Source organism: Oncorhynchus masou, chromosome 32 (genome assembly GCF_036934945.1).
Source record: "Oncorhynchus masou masou isolate Uvic2021 chromosome 32, UVic_Omas_1.1, whole genome shotgun sequence".
NCBI lineage: Eukaryota > Metazoa > Chordata > Actinopteri > Salmoniformes > Salmonidae > Oncorhynchus > Oncorhynchus masou.
The window spans coordinates 46,912,735-46,918,734 of NC_088243.1; the positions used below are offsets into that span (position 1 = coordinate 46,912,735).

Here is a 6,000-nt window from a genome sequence, read left to right on the forward strand (position 1 = left end):
TAACGCAGAGGTCCTTCACAGTTTTATTTGAGACAACTGTACAACCATCAAGATTAATTGTCAGTTTCAACAAAAGATCTCTTTGTTTCTTGGGACGTAAAACAAACATCTCTGTTTTGTCTGAGTTTAAAAGTAGAACATTTGCAGCCATCCACTTCCTTATGTCTGAAACACAGGCCTCCAGCAAGGGCAATTTTGGGGCTTCACCATGTTTCATCGAAATGCACAGCTGTGTGTCATCCGCATAGCAGTGAAAGTTAACATTATGTTTCCGAAAGACATCACCAAGAGGTAAAAAATATAGTGAAAACAATAGTGGTCCTTAAAACCTCTTGAAACTCCCCATCCCGGATCCGGGATCGTGACTAAAGCCTTAGGCTCATTAGCATAACGCAACATTAACGATTTCTGAAAATCGCAAATAAAATGAAAATAATGCGTCTGCTCTCAAGCTTAGCCTTTTCTTAACAACACTGTCATCTCAGATTTTCAAAATATGCTTTTGAACCATAGAAATGGACGAATTTGTGTAAGAGTATGCAAAGCTAGCTTAGCATTTTGAGTAGCATTTAGCACGCAACATTTTCACAAAAACCAGATAACCAAATAAATAAAATCATTTACCTTTGAAGAGCTTCGGATGTTTTCAATGAGGAGACTCTCAGTTACATACCAAATGCGCAGTTGTTCCTGAAAGCGTCTGTGTGTAGGAGAAATCGTTCCGTTTTGTACATCGCATCTGGCTACCGAAACTAACCGAAAATTCAGTCACCTACAACGTCAAACTTTTTCCGAATTAACTCCATAATATCGACCGAAACATGGCAAACGTTGTTTGGAATCAATCCTCAAGGTGTTTTTTCACATATCTCTTCATTGATATATCGTTCGTGGAAGCTTGCATTCTTCTCTAAATTCCATGGAAAAATACTTGCAGCTGACTTTTGCGCACCAATTTCGGCGCAGGACACCGGGCGGACACCTGGTAAATGTGGTCTCTTATCTTCCAATGATATGCCTACAAATACGTCACAATGCTGCAGACACCTTGGGGAAACGACAGAAAGGGCAGACTTACTCCTCTCGCATTCACAGCCATATAAGGAGACAATGGAAAACAGAGCCTCAAAAATCCTGCTCATTTCCTGGATGCCGTCTCATCTTGGTTTTGCCTGAAGCTCACGTTCGAGGGCACGCACAGAAAATATCTTGGTAGTTCTGGACATGTCAGAGTGTTTTCTTTCCAAAGCTATCAATTATATGCATAGTCGAGCATCTTTTTGTGACAAAATATTGCGCTTAAAACGGGCACGTCTTTTTATCCAAAAATGATATAGTGCCCCCAGAGTTTCAACAGGTTAAACGGAACCTTGAGGAACACTGAAATTTACAGTTGATTCGTCAGAGCACAAACTATCCACAGAGACAAACTGATATCTAAGATCTAAACCAGGCCAGAACTTGTCCGTGTAGACCAATCTGGGTTTCCAATCTCTCCAAAAGAATGTGGTGATCGAAAGCAGCACTAAGGTCTAGGAGCACGAAGACAGATGCAGAGCCTCGGTCTGATGCCATTAAAAGGTAATTTACCACCTTCACAAGTGCAGTCTCAGTGCTATGATGGGGTCTAAAACCAGACTGAAGTTTTGTATTCATTGTTTGTCTTCAGGAAGGCGGTGAGTTGTTGCGCAACAGCTTTTTCTAACATTTTTGAGAGGAATGGGAGATTCGATATAGACTGATAGTTTTTTTTATGTTTTCTGGGTCAAGGTTAGGCTTTTTAAAGAGAGGCTTTATTACTGCCACTTTTAGTGAGTTTGGTACACATCCGGTTGATAGAGAGCCATTTATTATGCTCAACATAGTAGGGCCAAGCACAGGAAGTAGCTCTTTCAGAAGTTTAGTTGGAATAGGGTCCAGTATGCTGCAGAGTTGTGCAGACTCAGGACAACTGAGCTTTGGAGGAATACGCAGATTTAAAGAGGAGTCCGTAATTTGCTTTCTAATGATCATGATATTGTCCCCAAAGAAGTTCTTGAATTTATCACTGCTGAAGTGAAATGCATCCTCTCTTGGGGAATGCTGCTTTTTAGTTAGCTTTGTGACAGTATCAAAAATACATTTTGGATTTTTCTTATTTTCCTCAATTAAGTTGAAATAATAGGATGATCGCGCAGCAGTGAGGGCTCTTCGATACTGCACGGTACTGTCTTTCCAAACTAGTCAGAAGACTTCCAGTTTGGTGTAGCGCCATTTCCGTTCCAATTTTCTGGGAGCTTGCTTCAGAGTCAAGCCGAATGCCTCAGCTGGGGTATAGGGAAACAGGTCCGGGAGAAGCAGCCCAACCCTGGGGGGCCCAGATAACAGGGTGTTTGTGCCTGACACTGTCCACTCAGCGGTCCTGGAGTGGGCCCATTCCTCCAGGCTTGCCTGTCAACCGGGCTCTCGTCTGACCCTTGCCTTCATGCGACAACGCTTTTGGTGGCCTACTATGGTTCTGGATGTTGAGGGCAACACTGCCATCCTGACTGTGGTCGACTGTTTTCCAAAGCAAGTCTTCCGGATCCATGGACTCCCGGTGGACATGATCACCAACCGGGGTCCGCAGTTCTAATCCCAGTTCTGGAAGTCCTTCTGCATGCTCATTGGGTCGTCGGCCACCCTGTCCTCTGGATTCCACCCCCAGTCCAACGGCCAGTTGGAGCGAGCCTACCAGGACTTAGAGACTACTCTTCACTGCCTCGTCTCTGCCAACCCTACCACCTGGAGTCAGCAACTGGTATGGGTTGAGTACGCTCGCAACACCCTTCCCTTCCTCTGCCACGGGTCTTTCGCCCTTCGAGTGTTCCTTGGGATATCAGCCTCCACTCTTCCCCGAGCAAGAGAATGAAGTCAGCAACCCCTCTACCCAGATGTTCATCCGCCGCTGTCGCCATACCTGGAAGAGTGCCCGGGCCGCTCTGTTGAAGACCAGGTATAGGTGACAAGCGGATCGCCACCGGACCCCTGCTCCATGCTATCGGCTCGGGCAGAGGGTATGGCTCTCCACCCTCTTGCTCTGCCCCTCTGGGTGGAATCCCGTAAACTTTCCCCCCATTTCATCGGCCCGTTCCCCATCACTAGAGTCATTAGCCACACTGCTGCTCGTCTTTTGTTACCCCGTACCCTCTGTTTTCACCCTACTTTCCATGTGTCTAGGATTAAGCCAGTGTCTCACAGCCCTTTTGTCTTCTGTTTCCAGGCCCACCCCTCCCCCCGTGTCATCGATGGCCATCCGGCGTACACAGTGAGAAGCCTCCTGAGTGATCGACCACGGGGCAAGGGTTTCCAGTACCTGGTTGACTGGGAGGGTTATGGTCCAGACAAGAAGTGTTGGGTCCCCGCTAGAGACATCCTGGACCCAGCCCTCATTGCCGACTTCCACCGCCGGCACCCCGGGCAGCCAGGTATGTGCCCAGGCGCCCCTTGGGGGGGTACTGTCACACACTGATCTGTTTCACCTGTCTTTGTGATTGTCTCCAACCCCCCATGCAGGTGTCACCCATCTTCCCTATTATTCCCTGTGTATTTATACATGTATTCTCTGTTTGTCTGTTGCCAGTTCGTCTTGTTTGTCAAGTCAACCAGCGTTTCTGTGTCTCAGCTCCTGCTTTTCCCAGTCTCTCTTTTTCTCGCCTTCCAGGTTTTGACCGTTGCCTGTCCTGACTTTGAGCCCGGCTGCCTGACCACTCTGCCTACCCTGAACTTGCCTGCCGTCCGGTACCGTTGCCCCCACCTCTGGTTTACTGACCCCTGCCTGCCTTGACCCGTCTATTGCCTGCCTCGGTCGGATTATTATTACACCATTGTTAATTCGACGTTGTCTGCATCTGGGTCTTACCTTCATACCTGATAGGAACTCCTTCAAGACTGTTGGAAAAGCAATCTAGGTGAAGCTGGTTAAGAGAATGCCAAGTAGTGGGGAAAGCTGTCATCAAGGCAAAGAGTGGCTACATTGAAGAATCTCAAATAGAAAATATAATTTGATTGTTTTAACACTTTTTTGGTGATTTCATAGTTTTGATGTCTTCACTATTAAAGAAATATAAAGAAAAACCCTTGAATGTGTAGGTGTGTCAACTTTGTGGTCAAGTCATTGAATACTCTTTCCACTCCTGCGTTGTTTCCGATAGATTTATGTATCCTTATCAAAACAAATCAGGATAACATCCCTCATCTTGACAGCACATGGCATACTGGAGACTTTCAAATGACTTTGATCCAGATGGCCTCTTCTCCCTCTGCCTGTTGGTTGCGAGGGGCCTCACAAATCTCATTGTATTAACTGTCACTGGGCTCAGAAAGAAGAGGATGGAGTGTCCAATGCCTTTTTATGTACTCACTCACTGGGTGAGTACATAAAAAAAGCCACATGCTGGAAGAAACTATCAGGTTTTGTGTACCTGGCATGTAATTGTTTAGAAGGTGTCTCATGGTAATGATTTGGTGTAGTTTTTTCTTTGGCTTGACATAGTATTACAATTGTAATGGCGTTCTTCGTTTGTCGCAAGAAAGTCGGACCGAAATGCAGCGTGTTGGTTACTCATGTTTTTTTAAATGAAAACAAATGACGATTACATGAAAATACTGAGACAAATACAAAACAACAAAACGGAACGTGAAACCTAAATACAGCCTATCTGGTGAAACGACACAGAGACAGGAACAATCACCCACGAAATATACAGTGAAACCCTGGCTACCTAAATACGGTTCCCCATCAGAGACAACAAGAATCGGGCGGGCTGTATCACCGCCTGGTACGGCAACTGCTCCCGCCCTCAACCGTAAGGCTCTCCAGAGGGTAGTGAGGTCTGCACAACACATCACCGGGGGCAAACTACCTGCCCTCCAGGACACCTACACCACCCGATGTTACAGGAAGGCCATAAAGATCATCAAGGACATCAACCACCCGAGCCACTGCCTGTTCACCCCGCTATCATCCAGAAGGCGAGGTCAGTACAGGTGCATCAAAGCTAGGACCGAGAGACTGAAAAACAGCTTCTATCTCAAGGCCATCAGACTGTAAAACAGCCACCACTAACATTGAGTGGCTGCTGCCAACACACTGACACTGACTCAACTCCAGCCACTTTAATAATGGGAATTGATGGGAAATGATGTAAATATATCACTAGCCACTTTAAACAATGCTACCTTATATAATGTTACTTACCCTACATTATTCATCTCATATGCATACGTATATACTGTACTCTATATCATCGACTGCATCCTTATGTAATACATGTATCACTAGCCACTTTAACTATGCCACTTTGTTTACATACTCATCTCATATGTATATACTGTACTCGATACCATCTACTGTATCTTGCCTATGCTGCTCTGTACCATCACTCATTCATATATCCTTATGTACATATTCTTTATCCCCTTACACTGTGTATAAGACAGTAGTTTAGGAATTGTTAGTTAGATTACTTGTTGGTTATTACTGCATTGTCGGAACTAGAAGCACAAGCATTTCGCTACGCTCGCATTAACATCTGCTAACCATGTGTATGTGACAAATAAAATTTGATTTGATTTGAATCACCTGAGTCTGATTGAGAACCGCCTCAGGCAGCCAAACCTAAACTAAACACACCCCTAATCAACCACAATCCCAATGCTTACAAAAACCCCAATACGACAACACAATAACATAAACCCATGTCACACCCAGGCCTGACCAACTAATTAACTAAAACACAAAATACTAAGACCAAGGCGTGACAGAACCCCCCCCCCCCCCCCAAGGTGCGGACTCCCGGACGCACCTCAAAACCATAGGGAGGGTCCGGTTGGGCGTCTGTCCACGGTGGCGGTTCCAGCTCGGGACGTGGACCCCACTCCATTAATGTCATAGTTCCTCCCCTACGCATCCTGGGATAATCCACACTCGCCGCCGACCATGGCCTAGTAGTCCTCACCCAGAACCCCACTGGACTGAGG

General features: G+C 45.9%; 1 long non-coding RNA gene across 1 annotated transcript in view; it reads left to right on the forward strand.

Annotated features, from left to right (window-relative positions):
• LOC135527006 (uncharacterized) overlaps nucleotides 1–5,342 on the forward strand; it is a 69,731-nt gene extending 64,389 nt beyond the window's left edge. Inside the window, exons 3-4 of the long non-coding RNA XR_010453380.1 lie at nucleotides 3,242–3,446; nucleotides 3,683–5,342. This is a non-coding gene — a long non-coding RNA (uncharacterized LOC135527006). The remainder of the gene's footprint in view (nucleotides 1–3,241; nucleotides 3,447–3,682) is intronic.
• The last annotated feature ends 658 nt before the right edge of the window (nucleotides 5,343–6,000 follow it).